At 46.2% G+C, this 20,228-nt stretch overlaps 1 protein-coding gene across 1 annotated transcript in view; it reads left to right on the forward strand.

Moving 5' to 3' along the window:
• The first annotated feature begins 7,428 nt into the window (after positions 1-7,428).
• Tjp2 (tight junction protein 2) overlaps positions 7,429-20,228 on the forward strand; it is a 127,367-nt gene continuing 114,567 nt past the window's right edge. The window contains exon 1 of the mRNA XM_041660776.1: positions 7,429-7,718. The gene's annotated coding sequence lies outside the window, so the exon portion shown is untranslated. The remainder of the gene's footprint in view (positions 7,719-20,228) is intronic.

The raw sequence follows: 20,228 nt of genomic DNA on the forward strand, positions 1-20,228 counted from the left end.
GTGGGCAGCTGGCCATGAGACCATGTCTCAGGTCTCCGAGCAGGGGCAGGCAGTGGGCAGGGGGTCCTGAGAGCAGCCAGTCCCAGGCAGGGATGGCACATGAGACTGTGCCACAGGTCTCTGAAGGCAGCTGGTCCCAGGCAAGGTCCCGGGCAGGGAGCCACACTGCAGGGCAAGAGACAGACGGATAGGCATGCCATGCAGAGTGAGGTTGAATATTTATTTAGTGGGTAATGGAAGGGAAGGGGGAGAAGGTGAAGAACAGAGAGAGAGGCAATAAGAGAGAGAGACAGAGAGAGAAGGGAGAGATAGAAGCTGCCTCTTTGAGAGGGAGATGGAAAAGGAAGAGACTCAGGCTACAAACAGGAAGGATGGGGGGGAGTGGGCATGGTTTGTCTCTTAAAGGGACAGGACAGATCATTAAATTCCCATCTCTCTTTTTTTTAATAATAAAAAGGCGGACCGGGCGGTGGTGGCGCACGCCTTTAATCCCAGCACTCGGGAGGCAGAGGCAGGCGGATCTCTGTGAGTTCGAGACCAGCCTGGTCTACAAGAGCTAGTTCCAGGACAGGCTCCAAAACCACAGAGAAACCCTGTCTCGAAAAACCAAAAAAAAAAAAAAAAAAAAAAAAAAAAAAAAATAATAATAAAAAGGCGGGCCGTGCGGTGGTGGCACACACCTTTAATCCCAGCACTCGGGAGGCAGAGGCAGGCGGATCTCTGGGAGTTCGAGGCCAGCCTGGTCTACAAGAGCTAGTTCCGGGATGGGCACCAAAGCTACAGAGAAACCCGGTCTCGAAAAACCAAAAAAAAAGGTGGGAGGTTAGGCACCACAGGTTAAAGGAATTGGAGCGGCAGATTCTCAAGACTGTTTCATGCTTATTTATGGGCGTTGTCTTTGGCGGGGGGGGGGGGGGGGCACCTAAGAAGGCTGGGTGCTGGTCACATCCTGGCATAGCTAGTCTCTTTGCTCCTGTCCAGTGTTTGTGGTATGGAGATGTCTGGTGTCTCTTACACCTGTTTAAGATATTGGCAGAACAGAGGACAAATTTAAGTTTAGGAAAAAAGTTTTTAGGACCAGGGAATTGAGGGGGGTGTATCTGACCTGTTTAAGGTGGGTCCTTCAATTTGGCTCACTGGAACCCATGAGAATTCTTTGGGCTTGTGAAAGTTTTAGATATATACATTGTATAAACAGTAGTATATTTATGTCAGAATGACTGTGACAGATATTTTTGCACAATGAAAAGTATTTTTAAGACTGTGGAAGGCAGTGAGAGAAAGAAATTTGATAACTTGTATTTGTTCTCACACCTTTATAACTTGCAGGTCTTGCATTTGTAATTTACTGATATTTGTTTGGTAAGGTTGTCCTTTTAAACTGATAAAACCTGTATCAGAGATCTTTGGGAAGGATAAAATTTTACTTGAGTTACTGATTAAAAATGACAGAGAACTTGCTGGTTGGCACCTAGAGCTACTCCTCAGGGTCCTCCATGGTCACTGAAGGACCCTGGGCCCCCAATCAAATGCACCACACAGTGCTAGAACGCGAAAGGCTCAACCGTCCATGGTTGGGGGCTGTCCCCCCATTTCTAGGAACACCAGAAGACTGCCAGGAGCTCAATGGTCAATTACTTAGGTTCAGAGAAATGGTTAAGATGACCAGAATGGTGTAAACTCACCATTTGAAGTTGGTGGTGTCCATAGAAATCACACTGTAGAAATTGTGCTCAGGCATATGGAACACCTGGTTCCATATCTGGTTCTAGATCCGGATCCCAGGAGAGGGGCTTGGAGTGGAAGAGCCTCCTGAGTCTCATGGCACCAATGTAATGGTAAAAGTAAAATGCTGAGGATCCCTAGTGGCTGCAAGCAGGCAGTGGATCATGAGACCATGTCAATGTCACAGGTCCCCGAGCAGGGGCAGGCAGCAGGCCCCAAAGCAGCCAGTTCCAGGCATGGATGGCTCACGAGACCACAAGGAGAGACAGACAGATGGGCACGCCACAAGACCATGATACAGGTCTCTGAAGGTCCTGGGCAGTGAGCCCCATGGCAGGCAAGAGACAGAGACATGGATAAGCAGAGTGAGGTTGGACTTTTATTTAGTGGGTTATATAAGGGAAGGGGAGAAGAGGAAAAGAGGAGAGAGAGAGAGAGAGAGAGAGAGAGAGAGAGAGAGAGAAGAAGGGAGAGACAGAAGTTGTCTCTTTGAGAGGAAGGAAGATCTGCCTGCCTCAGCAGAGAGGGGAAGGAATGGGTGTGATTTGTCTCTTAAAGGGCAGGACAGATCATTACAATATATATGTTTGTGTGGATGTGTGCACATGTGCACAAACATGTATGTGCACACGGGAGCCAGATGCCGAAGATTGGGTGTCTTTTTCTATCATTCCCCATGTACTTTTCTGAGTCAGGGTCTCTCACCGAACCTGGAGCTGACCAGCTGACTAAACTGACTGGTCAAGTTATTCCAGGGCTCCACCTGCCTCCTCCTACCCCTAACACTGGGCTTTTCCAAACTCCGATTCTCATGTTTGCCAGTAGACTCACGTATCTTCTCAGAATTTCATTTTATTGTTTTTCCCTAAATTTTCATTAACTTAGGAAACATGAAATCCCAGACTTATTATGCAGCTAACTATGAGTTTGAACTTCTGATCCTTAGGCCTCCCCATCCTGAATGCTGGGGCCTGAACCCAGGGCCTCACACACACTAGTAGAGCTCTCTACTGGCCTAACTGTATTCCCAGATATATACATAATTTATTCATTTATTTTAATGTTTCCCCCTTCCAGTACTAGAGATTGAATCCATAACTTTGGACAAGGTATGCTTGTTCCATGGGGTAATCAACATCTTCATCTCATAGTAATACTTTTCAGTAGTTCATATGATTAAATGTACAAACAAGATTTATAAATTGTATTTCTCCAATAGTGATAAAAAAAACTTTTAAAGATTTCATTATTTTATTTTATTTTATTTTTTTTTTGTTTTTGGGTTTTTTCGAGACAGGGTTTCTCCGTAGTTTTTGGTTCCTGTCCTTGGAACTAGCTCTTGTAGACCAGGCTGGCCTCGAACTCACAGAGATCTGCCTGACTCTGCCTCCCGAGTGCTGGGATTAAAGGTGTGTGCCACCACTGCCCAGCAGATTTCATTATTTTAGTGTGGTATGATAGAGTAGGCCTTTATTTCTAGGAGCCAGAGGCAGAAGAATCTCTGTGAATTGGAGGTCATCATGATCTTCATAGTGGGCTCCAGGATAGCCAGGTCTACAATAAAGAAACCCTGTCTCCAAAAAATACCCCTTTTTTGTTATTTTTTAATTTATGTGCGTATCTGTGCACATGTATGCTGTGTGTGTCCTGGTAGAAGCCAAAATGGGGTGTCAGAGTCCCTGGAACTGGACTCAGAAACAGCTGCCTGATGTGATTGAAATCACGACCTCTAGAAGAACAGTGTGTACTCTTAACCACTGAGCTCTCCTGCCAGGTCTGAGTTTAAATGGTTTCATCTGTGGACTTCTTGTTCATCTGTTTTTAAGTGTCTTACCATTTGTTGAGGAAATTGGATGCTTTGTCCTTTAGCCCCAAAACAGCATTGGGAATTCAGGTATGCTGTGGTGGTTTGAAAGGAGATGTCCCCCAAAGGGAGTGGCACTATTAGGAGCTGTGGCTTTGTCAGAGTGGATACGACCTCGCTGGAAGAAGTATGTCACTGTTAGGGTGGGCTATGAGGTTCCCTATGCTCAAGAGACTGCCCACCCACTGTCTCAGTCAACTTCCTGTTCCCTACAAGCCAAGATGTAGCCAGCACCAAGTCTGCCTGCATGCTGCCATGCTCCCTGGATAATGGGCTGAATCTATGAAATTGTAAGCAAACCACCCCAATTAAATGTTTTACTTTATCAGAGTTGTCATGGTCATGGTGTCTTTTCACAGCAATAAAAACCTTAAGATAGATGCCAAACGTTTTTATATGGGAGCTGAAGACTAGAACTTGGTGCTTGCACAACAAGCATGCTTGCCTGCAGACCCATCTCCCCAGGCTATGCTCTTTTTTGTTTTAATTTTTAAAAAAACTTTTAGTATTGTTCTCTGTGTGTGTTCTTGGCAGGGTGTGTATGTGGAGATGGAGGACAACTTTCAGTACTTGGTTTTCTTCTACCATGGGGACTCTGGGATAGAACTCGGTCCTCTGGTAGAGAAGCGAGCATCTTTTACCTGCTGAGCCACCAGTCCGGGTTTGTTTTGTTTGAGAAACGTGTAATCCAGGCAGGCCTTGGACTTGCTATGGAGCCGTGATCTTGGGCTTCTGGTTCTCTCTCTGTACTTTCCTAGTTCTGGGACCACAAGTGTGTGTACCACCCCTGACTATTTTTTTTTTTAAAGTTCTTTTTATCCGTTGGTGTGTTACTAAGGAAAATAAAGACAAATAATTATGTTTAAAATCACCAGAAATAATTTCATTTTTATGACTGACCTAACTTGGTAGCTATATTCGTTTGTTTATTTTTACTCTTTTGGGGTTGGTGGTTGTGGTGGGGTGGAGTTGAAATAGGGTTTTGAGGGGTTCTCTGCAGGGGTTCAGGCAGGGGAGTGAACTGCAAAGGATGAGAATAAAGCTCAATGCAGACTGACTTCATCAACCTGGATCAAGATTCTAAACAGGCTGATGCCAGGCAGGTCATCACCAGCATATTTAAAACATAGTACAAGTTGGAAAAAAAGTTGCCCGGTAATACAATCCCCAGTGTACAAGGACGCATAATTACAGTGAAACTCGGGGTACATGCCACTTCTTCCAAGAAGACGGGTTCTAGAGACTGGCTACCTGTGCTAGCTTAAGAGTCTAAGGAAGGACCTGGACTGGTCTTGGTTTTACAGATAGAATAAAGGTCATTTGGGCTATTAGCCACCTCTAGCGCTGGTTGTTAGAGCCTGGGGGAGCCTCTGCCTATACAGATAATGTAAGGATCCGGTCCTGATTGTGGGAGCTTGGGAGGCCCTGACTGTACAGTATTATAAGGGTCATTTAGTCGATTAGGTATCTCCATCTTGGCTGTGGGAACCTGGGGAGACCCTGGATGTAGGGGTCATTTAGATTGCTAGCCACCTCTGGTCCTGGTTGTAGGAGTCTGATATGGCCTGGCCCAACAGATATTGCAAATTTTCAGACTATGAATCACTCCCAAGCTCCAGCTTTCTGGATAGAAGACAGGTTTTGTTTGTTTTCCATCTTTTCCATTGGAAAGCCAATCTTGTATGGTTAATATTCCCGGCTTATCGGGAGATCAGTGGGTGCAAGGGCATTTGGGCTATTCACAGTAGGGTCTCAGGCTAACAACTGTCTATAACTCTGTCTCCAAGGCATCCAATGGCCTCTTCTAGCCTCCGGCAGTACCAGGTAGGCACGTGGTACACAGACATGCATGCAGACAAAACTATGCACATTAAACACAAATATAAATAATTTAAAACACACACAAAGTCGAACATGGTGTTACTTACCCATTTTTCCAGCACTTGGGAGGCTGAGGCAGGAGGATTATCCCATTTGAAACCAGCTAGAATTGCATGAGAAGTGCCAGGCCCATTAGACCCCCCCCCAAACCAATAACGACAACAACAACAACAAAAACCCCAAACAAACAAACAAATTAACAAGGAAAAAAATGTATAGGCATTTTCTCTTTCTTAGTAAATAGTAGTAGGTATGCCTTTATTTGCCTAACAGTTGGTTTGTGTTCTTTTTTTTTTTGTTTTCGAGACAGGGTTTCTCTGTAGCTTTGGAGCCTATCCTGGAACTAGCTCTGTAGACCAGGCTGGTCTCGAACTCACAGAGATCCGCCTGCCTCTGCCTCCCGAGTGCTGGGATTAAAGGCATGCGCCACTACTGCCCGGCCTGTGTTCATTTTTCTTACAATAATATTGTCCTTCAGGCTCGATTTTCCTTTGTCTCTGTGTATATGTGTTTGTACAGGCCAGATACCAACCTACAGGACTGTCCTGTTCCTCAGGGCTTGGCCTTGTTGGTTGCTGAGGCAGGGTCTCTCATCTTCTGGGGTTTATTAAGTCCAGAGGATCTGTCTTCCCCAGCTATGGGATAACAAACCTGTGCTACTACTCCTGACTTTTCCTTCCTTCCCTCCCTCCCTCCCTCCCTCCCTCCCTCCCTCCCTTCCTTCCTACCATCCAATAGAGGGTCTCAGCTGATTCCATTACTTCTAGAAAAGGTTTTTGTGGGGAGAAAAGAATGCATTCTCATGCGAAGTTGCCTGGAGTGAACCGCAGCATCCTTAGCAGGATTACTAAAAATCAGATGTTTGTGATATGGATCGGGCTGGATTCAAACTCATAGATTCTACCTCCTCCACATGCTGGGATTTAAGGCATGCACCATCTTGCCCTGGACTCCCGACTTTTTTTCGTGGGTTTTGGAGATTGAAACCTAGTTCTCACTCTTCTTGAAATCATTTGTTATGGACCACCGGAAATCTAACCTAAATAAACTTGAGTTTTAGAAAAAGTACTGTTAATTGATTCCATTACTTCTGGTGAAGGTTTTTGTAGGAAGGGGGAGAGAATGCATTCTCACGCTAAATTGCCTGGAATGAACCGTAGCATCTTGCACAGGATTTTTGAGAAAGCCTACTAAAGTACTTCAAGTGGCAACCCCGTGGACAGGCCGGTATCATTGCGTGCTTCCACACCGGACAACCGTCACAAATATTCATCTCCCCATCTCCAGAATTTTACAGTTCCAAACTGAAGCTCTGTACCCTCCCCCCCCCCCCCCCCCCATCTTCCTAAGATTTTTAATAGGACTAGGTTAAATGGAAAGCGCACTTGCGCCCCAGGTGTAGCCTTGGGCATTGGGCGCATTCCTACTTCCCAGCGGATTCGCCACGTGACTAAGCAGGCTCTGGGGTTAGCGCTCCGCCCTCACCTATTGTCCCAGGAGAGGAACCGGTATTTCCGGATTGGAGCCTCAGACCCAGTGATCCAGGGTGAGGGCGAGGTTGAAGGGGGAGGGGAGTGGAAACTGATCTTAAAACTTATCTTTCACCTGTTTCTCTTCTTCCCCAAACAAAAATCAATCCTCCCCCCACTCCCTTACCAAATACACACACAATGGCCCACAAACATCCATCCCGTGGTTTTGGAAGAGTGGCTGAGCTTTCCTCTCCCGCACTCGGGAAAGGACTTGAGGGCAGATCTGGACACTAATAAGCCCCGAGAATGGCTCTCGAGGCAGAAGCTCGGGGGTTTTGCTGAGAAGGGTAGGGGGCCCAAGCATCGTTCAGTCCCTGCCCCACCGCTAGGTGGCGCCGTTGAGTCCTTTCCCCTCCGCCCAGTCTGACGTCCCGAAGTGGCGCGAGCTGAACGAAGTAGCGTCTTTTTTTTTTTTTTCAGGTCCGGAGGAAGCAGGTGACGGCCGCCGCCCACCTACCCTCCCCCCCAACCAGGCACACTTTCGATAGGCACTTTTTTTTCTTTCTCCGAAACCTCCAAACAGGAAATAGGTTGAGTCACAACAATACCCAGGAGCGGCCGGTGGCCGAGGTCACTGGCTCCCGCCTGCTGGTGGCAGCCCGTGGCACTCCGCCTCCGGACAGGCGCTGCCCGCGCTGCGCCGTGCCGCCCAACACCGGGGACTGTCGTCTGGCCGTGCGCTGACTCTGCTGGCTGCTGCCGTCCCCCTTCTCCAGGCGAGTACCTGCCGCCCTGTCCTTCCTGGGGTGCAAGATTGCCCTGGAGCCCTGGTCGGCCATGGGGCAGCGTGCATGGACGCCGGCCCTTCCTGTGGGGTTTGGGGTGTGATTTGCTTTCTGTTTGCTTCCATCTCCCACCCCTGGGCAGACTCGCATCAAGGAGGTTGATTTAGGAACACCCGGGACCTGAGTGTAAGTCACTGCTACAGGTGCCTGGCTCCTCCTTGTCTTTCCAGGCGGGACGTTGTTTCACTCCTGCAGAGTCTCTTTCTACGCGATTCAGAGGGCCTTTGGGTTTCTGTTGGCAGCAATGGTATCTAAGGGGTGGGTGGCCTGGATGGACGCGGTGGAAGAAGGCTGGTGACGAGGTGCAGGTGGGGGCGATCCGAACAGCCATGGGTCTCCCCACGTCGCGTACTGGAAAACTTGTGAAACATTAAAACGTGTGTGTGTGTGTGTGTGTGTGTGTGTGTACTTGGGGGTCATCCGACCCACTTCTAAGGGAGAAGCAGAGTTGTCAACACGCAGGGCGTTGTCAGCTTTCCAGGGCTGCTTTCCCCAGCTCTTCTATGGGACTCTCAGTCAAAGTCGAGCTGGAGATCTTTATGTTGGAAAAAGGCCACCGAATGCCAAGCATTCCCCGAGCTTGAGAAGGGTGTTTTCCAGACTGCTGCAGTTTGCAAGAGGGTTGCTGAGCTACTGTCTCTTGGTTGTCGGTGGCGCCTTCCCAGGCCCACAGGTGTTCATTCTGCCAAGAGACCCCTCCGGCCTCTCAAAGTTTTCCCACTCATCCAATTCATTTATTTCAAAGACCAGTTTCCTGGTTAGGAGAGAGGGATTCTGGGACATTGCCTGGAGCCTATTGAAAACCCAGGTCTCAGGCCGCACCCTAGACCTGTTACCCCGGGATCTAGTTGCACTTTGACCTTTGGGAACCTTAGGCTCACCGTATCTCCAAGAAAAGTTGTGGGTGTCTAGCACAGGAATGATTCACACCACCTCCCCACCCAGTCTTAACTTTGGATGCTATTTTAAAAGTGGGGCAGACAGTACAGCCACGTTGGACCTACCCGCTCCACCCCGGAGCCATTGGCTCTTTGTGGAGATTGGAAAGTATCTGGCTAGCCTGTTTAAGCTTGCAGGTTGGTTGTTTCTGGATCTAAAGTTTTTCTAGCAAATATGCAGAACGTGAAATCGAGCATTTTAACCTTAAATGCAGAGCTAAGGGACATCAGAGACACCCAGTTTTCTTCATGGACTGAGAATACTGACTAAGAATGGGAGATAAAAGTGGAGTCACGTAGGCAGAATGGAAACAAACGTCCCAGTGAACCTGAGGGGACCAGGCAGGACGTGTGTTTTCTATTAATGAAGGTAAAGAGCCCCGAGGATCCCCCCCCCCCCATAGAATGGAGTCACCCCAGGGGTTTCAACCTGCATCAATTAACTAAATATAAATGCAGGTAATCTCTTAACTCTTCATCCCCTTGATACTGGGAAATGAATTTGCACTTAGAGATAAAAATATTTATAGTAGAGCTTGGTAGTGCTCGCCTTTAATCCCAGCACTTAGAAAGCAGAGGCGGGATGATCTGTATGAGGGCAAGGCCAGCCTGGTCACTCCAGGCCAGCCAAGGCTACACAGTGAGACCCATCTCAAAGCAAAAACAAACACAATCCCTTTTTTGTTTGTTTATTGGGTGTGTGAGAGGGTCAGAGGGTGTATGTGTGGGCTTCCATGCCAGGGTACTCCTGTGGAAGTTGGGGTAGCTTTGTGGAGTCTTGTGTTCTCCTTCTACCTTGTGGGTCCTGGGGGCGGAACCTCTCGTCACACTTGACTGCAAGGACCTTTACCCTCTTGAGCCTTCTAGTCCAGCCCTGACCCCTTCTCTGTGTGATGAGTATGTGTGTTCACGTGTGCATGCATGCGTGTGTATGTGTTGGCACATGTGTATGCAGAATGCACCTGCATCTGGAAGCTAGAGGTTGACATGGCTTTCTCAGTTGCTTTCCCCTTATATATTGAGACAGTGTCTCTTACTTGAACCCAGAGCTTGAGGATTTGCTAGTCTGGCTAGCCAGCTTGCTCTGAGGGTCCCTGTTTTAGCTTCCAAGCTGAGATCACAGGTTGGCCTCCACACCAGCCCAGCATTTTCTGTAACCCACAAGTGAAGTTAGAGTGGAAAGTGCTGTACCCACTGAGCTGTCTCCGCAGTCCCTCCCCCACTTACTCTTCCTTCCTTCTCCCCCACCCCCCTGTCTTTCCTTATTTTTCTTTCTTATGTGAATAGGTATTTTGCCTGTATGGAAGTCTGTGCACCATGGTCTGTGAAGTACTCCTGGAGGCCTGAAGAGGGCACTGTGTCCATTGTCATTGGGTTTTGGGACTCAAACCTGGGTCTTCTAGAAGACAGTACTCTTAAGCACTGGGATGTCATGACAACACCACCTCCTTTTATCACTGACTCCAACTGAGTCTTGAAAGTAGTTCAAATGAACTTTAAGAAAAGGGTTGTCTCCATAAATATTGGAACCACAGCAAGACTTGAGGAAGATAAAACATTTGATATAAATTTTCAAAATACTTCAACCTGTTTTATTTAAAACATATATGAGACAGGGTTTCTCTGTGTAGCCCTGGCTGCCCTGGAACTCTGTAGACCAGGTTGTCCTTGAATTTAGAGATTCACCTGCTTCTGCCTCCCAAGTGCTGGGATTAAAGGCATGCACCATTACCATCTGGCTAAAAAATTATATATATTTTATGATATATATATGAGCCATTTTAAAAGATTTATTTTAGGGCTGGAGAGATGGCTCAGTGGTTAAGAGCACTGCCTGCTCTTCCAAAGGTCCTGAGTTCAATTCCCAGCAACCCATCTGTAATGAGGTCTGATGCCCTCTTCTGGCCTGCAGGCATACACACAGACAGAATATTGTATACATAATAAATAAATAAATATTTTTTAAAAAAGATTTATTTTATGTGTCTCTGTGTGGGTATGTGCCTGACGAGACCAGAAGGGGGCATCAGACCCCCTAGAGCTGGGGTTTCAGGTGTTTGTGAGCTGACTGGGTACTGGGAACCAACTTCGGTCCTCTGCAGGTGCAATACAAGCCCCTAACCTCTGAGCTCCAATCCCTTTTATTTTAATGTTCAGTGTGATGCTCCCATAGGAGGAAATTGGCTCCTGACATTTCTCTAGCTTAGAAAAACTTAGCGGTGATGAGTTACTTGTTTCCAGATGTCCGGTTTGTGGTTTGAAGGTGCACTTCAGTGAGAACATAAATGTGAGCAGGTTTCAGAAGTAGTTGTGATAGAGCAAGAACGTGACTCCGAACACAGTACATGAGGGCTGGGGTAGTGGGTAGTTTAATAAATAACTTCACGGTGGCAGGTCCTTCATACAGGCTCTTTCTTCTTTCTTGAGACTGTCATCTGAAGGAGGTGACCACACGGAGGAAGGAATTTACAGCTTCCTTTGATTGAAAAGCCCCTTTGAAATCCTTGACGATCACTCAGCCAAGGTCTAGCAAGAAAACTCCATCTGCCGAAGAATCCTGCATTCACAGAGTTCCAAATAGCTAATTCTTTTTACTTCCAGCAAGGCTAGGTGGGACAGATTTCCCTTCTTTCTTAGAATGTCTTTTGAGATACATTGTAGTTTCATGTTTTGTCTACTGACAAGTACAATTTTGCAGCCCACAGAGGGGGGAAAATGATCCTTAGGAAACATCCGAGGAGTAATTTTATTAAGAGTGAAAATCTGCCAACTAGCCGGGCGGTGGTGGCGCACGCCTTTAATCCCAGCACTCGGGAGGCAGAGGCAGGCGGATCTCTGTGAGTTCGAGACCAGCCTGGTCTACAGAGCTAGTTCCAGGACAGGCTCCAAAGCCACAGAGAAACCCTGTCTTGAAAAACCAAAAAAAAAAAAAAAAAAAAAAAATCTGCCAACTATTCGATTCGCTAAATCAGTCTTGAATGTTGGAATATGTAGGCTTAGGCACCTGTCGTGGTTCTGTTATATAAACAGCCTTGGGAGTCATTTGGATAAATGCACACACACACACACACACACACACAAACACACACACACTTGAATGGACATGCAAACTAAGATACTGTTTTTTTAAAATATTAAAACATTTGATTATTTATTGTTATGTATGGGTCTTTTGCCCACCTGTGTGTCTGAACAACATGAGTGTAGTGCCCTCAGAGGTCAGAAGAGGGCATCTGGGCACAGACACACATTTGGATAAAACACCCACATCAGAAGCACACAACAACAACAATTAAGATTCAGAAAAAACAACAATAATAAAGATTCAAAAAAATCAGTCTAAGTTTGCCAGTTGTAATCAGCACCTTTCTCCTCCTTTTCCTTCTCCTTCTCTGTCTCCTTTTTTTTTTTTTTTTTTTTTTTTTTTTTTTGAGACAGGGTCTCTCCTTATAGACCTGGGTGTCCTGGAACTCACTGGTGTCAAACTCACAGATATTCTCCTGCCTCTGCCTCCCAAGTGCTGGGATTAAGGCATCTACTATCATGCCAGGCCTTTCTCTTTCTAAATTAATGCCTCTTGATTGTGGTCTTCATGGAGATTTGGAATACTCGTTTTTCCATAGGAAAGATTAAGTGCTTAACCTTGATTTAATGTCAGTAAATATTTGATGCATGACCCATTGCAAGCCAGAGATTTCTGAATATATTGTTACTGAGTCTTCACAACCACCCCAAAGGGTTCTCCAGCCCCTCCTTTCCTTTCTCCTGCTCTCGCTCCCTCCCTCTCTCCCTTTCTCTTCTCATTTGACAGAACAGAAATGAGGTCACCCTGGTCTTCTCATTTGAAACCGTGCTTCTTTGTGTCATCTATCCATATGTAATTAGAAGTGCTTGGTTGTTTGTACACATTCGCTGCTAGGAAACTAGACATCCATTTATTCTTCATTCGAATCTTCTGAAATATCAGGTTCTGCACCAAGCATTGAAGATAATGGGAAAAAAAACATGATCCAAAACAGAAGTAAATTCCAAAGGAGCAAAGTGTTCTTTTGCTGGCACCCGAGACCTCTGATGGCTTAGATTATGCTTGGCTTGACAGTGGCGTTAATATAGCTAGGCTAGTGCCTGGCAAACCGACTCTGGGATACTTTTACTACTGACACAGATCAATGATGGTATTCTTTCATGCCAGCCTGAAGGTACATCCTGGTACTTCAGGACCGCAGTCTAGCTGCACGTAGCTGGATGTGGTGCACACCTTAGCCCGTCATTCCCTAGCTAGGCAGGAGGATGGAGAGTTCTGTGCTGTCCTGGGCTACGTAGCAGAGCTGACCTGTGCTTCCCAGCATAATCAACAGGAGCATATATCACAAACGCAGGGCTGCTGCATGCCTGTGTGTAAGATTAGAGGAATAATTATCTCCTTCCAGGACTGTAGGGAAAAAAAAAACCTCCTATGTGTAAAAGTGCTTGTAAACTGTAAAGTGGTAACAAAAGCGGCCTTTTATCTCCATTTGGGATTTAGACTGAAAAGGAGATGGAAAAGGCCGCACAGCAGCCTCACACTCTTTAATTTATCTAACACTTTTCGGTTAACAAGTCTGTGATTTTCTTGGTAGATTTGCACCAGTTAAAAAGCAAATTTTTTTTTTAGAGCTGGGCATGGTGGCACAGGCCTTTAATCCCAGAAAAAGGCAGGCAGATCTCTGAGTTTGACTCTAATCTGGTCTACATAGGACCATCAGGCCTACATAGTGAGATCCTGTGGAAAGAAGGAAGGGAAGAAAGGAAGGGAAGAAGGAAGGAAGGACAATTTTATTGAGATTATTCATGTACCATCTGCTTTACCTCTTCCAGTGCACAATTCAGTGTATACTCATTGTATAACTATTATGATGTTCAATTTTTGAACACTTTGTCTTCCTAAAAAGAACATCTTCTATTTGTTGACTGGCATGGCTCAGTCTCCCTCCCCAAATGTCCCAAGGATAACCATTGGTCTGTCTTAGGGTTCCTATTGCTGAGATGAAATTACCAAACGCAAGTTGGGGAGGAAAGGATTACACTTCAGTATCACTGTTCATCATCAAAAGCAGTGAGCGAGGGAACTCAAGCAGGGCAGGAACCTGGAGGCAGGAACTGATGCAGAGGCCATGGAGGGATGCTGCTTACTAGACTGCTGTGAACATTCGTAGAAGTTTTCATACGAACATTGAGTTTAATTTTTCTCAGGTATGTTCCTAGAAGTGGCAAACCTGTGACAAATCTACTGAATATCAGGATCTGCTGAGCTAGTTTCCTCAGCAGCTGCATCATTCTGTGGGCACTGGCTATGCGTCTTGCGTCTTCATCCACTTGAACTGCTAGAATTTTCTATGGTGCGTGTGGTGCATGTATGTGTTCCTGTAGGTGTGTACATGGGCATGTAGGGCCAGGGGGTGGTGTCAAATTTCTTCCTCTCTTACTCTCCATCTTATTTTTAAAAAGGATTTATTTTTATTTTATGTATATGAGTGTTTTGCCTGGATATAAGGACACCACTGCATACAGTGACATTGGAGGCCAGAAGAGTGCATTGGGTCCCTTGCAACTGGAGTTAGATACTGTTGTGGACTACTGTGTGGCTGCTGGAAACGGAACTTGGGTCCTCTGAAAGAAGAATGTCAGCCATTTCTCCAGCTCCTTTCTGTCTGTCTATATCCATCTATCTATGTATCTAGCTATGTATCCATTTATCTATTTATCTATTTCTATTTTGAGGTAGACTCTTTCTCTGTACCTGGAACTCATAGATTCAGTTAAACTTTCTGGCCAATGAGCTCCAGGGATCTGCTATCTCTGCATCACCCGTCCCTGAGGTTACAGATACCTCGCTGCCTGGGCTGTGTATGGGCGTCAAGGATCCAAACTGAGCCATCTCTTCTGCTACCATTTTCATTGTTTTTAATCTGGGCTGTCTCTCACCTGGCATGGAATGGTTTTGATTTATATTCCTTTCATAGCTGGTGATGCTTATTATCTTTTTTTATTTACTTGTTTTTGTTTTTTAGGAGGATGGGTTTAGGGTAATAACTCTATTATGTATCCCTGGTAGTCCTGGAACATTTCTATGTAGACCAGTCTAGCCTTGAACTTGCAGAGATCTGTCCCCTTTCCCCTTCAAGTGCCCCATTTATTAATTTGTTTTTTAAAAATATTTATTTATTTATTATGTATACAATTTTCTGTCTGTGTGTATGCCTGCCAGCCAAAAGAGGGCACTAGACCCCATTACAGATGGTTATGAGCCACCATCTGGTTACTGGGAATTGAACTCAGGACCTTTGGAAGAGCAGGTAATGCTCTTAACCTCTGAGCCATCTCTCCGGGCCCCCTATTAATTTGTTTTAAAGACAAACTCATGTAGCTAAGATTGGCCTCCAACTCATATACAGTTGAGGATGATTTTGATGTTCTAACCCTTCTGCATCCACCTCCCCAAGTACTGGGATTCCAGGCGTGTTCTGTGGAACGCATGCCTGGTTCATGTGCTGGAGACTGAACCCCAGACTTTGTGTGTGATGTATCCCCAGATACGCATGTGTTTCTTAGACTGGTTTTTCTTGGCATTTTTTCCCCTTGAATAGATTCTCTATTGAAGTGTAAGTTGAGCCATTTGTTCTTTTGGGATTTGTTTTGTTTTGTTTAACTTTTCATTTGCTTCAAGACTTGATGTGGTACCCGATCTTCCAAAAGATGTGACTGAAAGATTAATAAATACCCAGAGCGTCTTTGCGGTGTGAATTTGCATAGGTAAGGAAGGACTTATTCTATGGGCTGACTTAATATCTATAGAAACATTGTACACCTGTTTTAGGGTTGCTGTTACCATGATGAAACATAAAGACAACCGCAAGCTGCAGAGGAAAGGGTTTATTCAGTTTATACTTCATATTCCAATTCACCATCGAAGGGAGTCAGGACAGGAACTCAAGCAGGGCAGGAGCCTGGAGGCAGCAGCAGAGGCCATGGAGGAGTGCTGCTTACTGGCTTGCTCTCCATACCCTTGCTCAGACTACTTTCTTTTTTTTTTTAACTTATTTATTTATTTATTATGTATATAATATTCTTTCTGCGTGTATGCCTGAAGGCCAGAAGAGGGCACCAGACCTCATTACAGATGGTTGTGAGTCACCATGTGGTTGCTGGGAATTGAACTCAGGACCTTTGGAAGAGCAGTCAGTGCTCTTAACCGCTGAGCCATCTCTCCAGCCCTCAGACTACTTTCTTATAGAACTCAGGACCACCAGCCCAGGGATAGCACTACCCACAATGGGCTAAGCCCTCCCCACCCATCAATCACCAGTTAAGAAAATGCCCTACAGCTTGCTCCCCTCTCAAATGACTTTAGTTTGTGTTAAGTTGACATAAAACTAGTTCACATAACACCCATTCGAATGTTAAAGACATGACAGTGACCATTTAAACATTTTAGCAGGGGTGGGGTGGGCAATGGAAAATTAAAAAAAGTAAAAGTAAAATAGTTTAATGAAAGTGCTTACTGATTAGCATCTGTCAATTCTATTTATTAAAATACACAGTGAGGCTGGGGCTGTAGTTCAGTGGTAGGTGTGTTAGCACTCCCAAGGCCTTGACTTGTTGGTACACAGCTCCGTCCCAGCACTTGGGAGGGTGAGGCTGGAGAATGGAGAGTCCAAGGGCCAGCGTGGACCTCAGGGTGAGATCCTATATCAAGCAAAACAAAACAAAAACCCAACACCAAGAATAAATAAGCAACCCATGCAGTGTTATCCTTTAAAGTCCTGTTAGTACAATTTATTGATGGGTATCTAGAATCAAATTCCTGCAGGAGGGCAGTTAGGATATTTGTTATTTTCCAAGCTTCCTGGCAGGGTTTTTTCCTCTGCTGTGTGGAAGATTTGTTATCTTCAAGCTGTGTAATCAAAAATCAGTATTGAATTTCCTAGTTGTCTGTTGTGTCTTATGGGGGCTTAGTTTACTGAACTCAAGTTTTGACTTCTTACTAGGAAAAATGTTGATAGCCCCAAGAGAAATAGAGGAATGAGCTGGGTTTGGTGGGAGAAAATGATTTCCTATTGAGAACTGCCTGAGACAATGGTGGTGGACTGGCTTGTGGAGGGGAGTGCAAGGAATTCTCCAACATTACTGTGTGTCTCCACCATGGGAGAGTTGGGTAATACACGGGCCTCCTACCCTACTGCTAGAATTCTGACTGAGGGAGTCTGAGAATTGAGTCTTTTAAGAAGCTCCTACCCAGGACAGTTGGTGCTCCTGACGAGACAGGGGCCGCTTCTAAGCTGAAAGCCAATGGTGTGTGGGCATTTGGCAGTAGGACGGGAGCATGTGAGGTGGTAAGGTTAGGGGATGGTTGGGCTCCTGGCATGCGGGTGTTCATGTTGTGATGGAGATAGGGCACAAAAAGGGATGGGGGCTGGAAGGAAGAATAGGAGCCTCCAAAGTATTGGATGTACTGACAGAGGGTGGTCACAGAGGGTAGACCGTCAGGGTCTACTAGGTCCTCTAGAGTGAGAACCTGGGTGGTACTGTTTTCAGGGGAGGGCTTGAGCTGGCAGGTTTGGGGTATGTAGGTCCTGCCGTCCTGGCACTTCCTCTGGAAGGCACATGTTATCCAGGGGCCAGTTGAGCAGCTTACAGTCACAGGTCAAGTGTGGACTTTTCCTTTATGATATAAAGGACCCTCTTGTCCTTCAGGCCATGACTGATTCCTCCCTTTTCCTGCCTATCATTACTGATTAGCCTAGACCTAAGGTGAGCTCCAGGATTCCTTCGTGTCCGTCGTGTTCGCGTCACTAAAACCCACTCCCCTCCCGGCCTGTCCAGCTTAATAGCTTTAAAGATTTGTGTAGCCCTGGGCCCAGGGTTCTTAGCATAACTGGATATAAGCCGATTCTGAGAGTGGGTGCTGACATACGCGAGTGTTTGTGACAGCCCACGTCATGAAGGTCAGAAGGTTTGCTACAGGAAAGAATTGCCAGCAGGGTGGTGGCCCATGGGTTACAGCGCACATCCCTACCCTTCCTGTCGGGTTCACAATGTCCGGGCCAACATCCTCTCTTTAGCTTGTATACTCAAATTTGAAGGAATGCTTAGCATGTCTGAAGAGGTAAGAGTTTCTCTTGGGCTTGGGAAAGAGGCCCTAGTCTGTCTTAAGCATTCTCCTGTCTGAGCTAGCAGAAAGTGATCTTGAAACATCTGTGCTTTAGAGTCGCCTGGCTCTGCCTGTGGTGGCTGGGTAGAAGCTGAGTCGCTGTGGCATACTTTAGACATTCCAGTTTCTTCTCCCTCCCACTCAGGCATTTGCATACATTAATATTCCCATATTCCCATAGAGTGTGTGTGGGCTCCTGTGTAATGGACAGGACTGGACAAGGAGGATTTCACAAGCCTGCTTCCATGGAGTGGTCCCCAAGAAGACACTCAGGTTTGGTAGGTTCAGGAGGGTTCTCCAGACTCAGCAGGTGGCTAGATTTAGGACTAACTCATTAGAGTAGGAGGGCACATAACCAAACCATCCAAGAGAGAGCAAGTGAAGCAAAGGTCAGAGAAGCCAGGATCCAGATGCAGTGCCGCTGGGGCACCCAGGGGAGTCAGGGCAGATGTGTTTCATTCCCACACACACTGCGGGGAGCAGTTGTGACCTCACAGGTGACATGTTACCAACCAGGGAATCTCCTTAGAGGCTCAGCACCCAGGCATTTTGTTGAGGAATTGTTACCTTGGCATCCTCTGCATACCTGTGCCAAGCCCCCAAATTCAGACTCCACAAAGGAAGGCAGATATTGAGTAAAACCCATGTTATTTGTTTAAGCATTTAGAGACAGGGAGCCAACTCTAGTTAGTTCAGTTCTGGGACTAGGGAGCCCTCCCACCCATCCAAATTCTCACGCTAGTTAGTTCAGTTCTGGCACTAGGGAGCTCTCCCACCCATCCAAATTCTCAAGCAAGATCTGAATGTAACTCTCGTACTTCCTCCTCTTTTTTCCTTCTTGGAGATGGGGGGGGGTGTCTTTCTATGTAGCCCAGGCTATCTCAGAACTTATGTTGTAAGCCAAGCTAGCTTCATCCTTGTCATCTTCCAGGCTCAGCTTCCTGAGTGCTGAGATCACAGGTGTTCTTAACTGCACCCAGCTTTTTTTTTTTTAATTTATTATGTATACAATATTCTGTTTGTGTGTATGCCTGCAGGCCAGAAGACGACACTAGACCCCATTACAGATGGTTGTGAGCCACCATGTGGTTGCTGGGAATTGAACTCAGGACCTTTGGAAGAACAGGCAATGCTCTTAACCTCTGAGCCATCTCTCTAGCCCCTGCACCGAGCTTTTTGTTTGTTTGTTTGTTTTTTGGTTTTTCGAGACAGGGTTTTTCTGTGGTTTTTTTGGAGCCTGTCCTGGAACTAGCACTTGTAGACCAGGCTGGTCTCGAACTCACAGAGATCCGTCTGCCTCTGCCTCCCGAGTGCTGGGATTAAAGGCGTGCGCCACCACCACCCGGCTGCACCGAGCTTTTTGAGGGTCATTCTTGTAAGGACAGCAGGCTGTGATGTTGCCTGGCTTTTGTGTGTACAGATAGGAATGAGACCAGAGATCACAGTCATTGGTGGAACCCTTGAACTTGAAAAGGGGATCTGTAAAGGGTCTGTGTTTCGGAGAAGACAGAAACAAACTTGTCCCTGTGCCTTTATCTTGACGGGTAGATATGGTAACCTGGATTCTCACTATGGAGACGTGATAATGGTGATGCTGTCTGGAATAGAGTGGGAAGACCTGTTCATTCATTCATTCTTGTTTTGAAACAGTAACTCATTCTGTAACCCAGGCTGGCCTGGAAAACGTGGCAATTCTGCTTCAGCTTCCCACATGCTGAGATTATAAGTATGAGCCACCATGCCCAGCAATTCATTCTTTATCTACTTTTTTTTTCTTTTAAAACAGACGCTCACTGTGTAGTCTTGGCTGGCCTCGAACTCACAAATCTGTCACTAAGGTTAAAGGCCTACGCCATCATAACCAACTCATTCTTTTTAAATTAAGAAAAAATTGTATAGATGTTTGGCCTGTGTGCCTGATGCCTGAGGAGGCCAGGAGAATGTGTCAGAATCGCCTGAAACTGGAGTTAACACATGGTTGTGAGCCACCGTATGGGTGCTGGGAATGGAATGTGGGTCCTCTGGAAGAGCAGCCAGTGCTCTTAATCACTGAGCCATCTCTCCAGCACTTGTTCATTCTTAATGTGCTTATTCTTGTTGCTGCCCATCTACTTGCTAGGCACAGGGCCTGGTAACGGGTATGCAGTGCTGAGTAGGCTCTGACCTCATGAGACCCATGTTCTAGAGAGAGATGGGTAAGTGCAGAGCCAATTAAATCCCCGTGAGCGGCCTGTTCCGAGGTCCCCAGGGCACCCAGACTTCTGTCGGGAGGACTCGGAGGCTTTAATCAGACTAACCAGGGAAGGAGTCACA

The sequence above is a fragment of the Microtus oregoni genome, unplaced genomic scaffold (assembly GCF_018167655.1).
Source record: "Microtus oregoni isolate MIOR12 unplaced genomic scaffold, Mior012 000012F_ref0000307, whole genome shotgun sequence".
NCBI classification, from domain to species: domain Eukaryota; kingdom Metazoa; phylum Chordata; class Mammalia; order Rodentia; family Cricetidae; genus Microtus; species Microtus oregoni.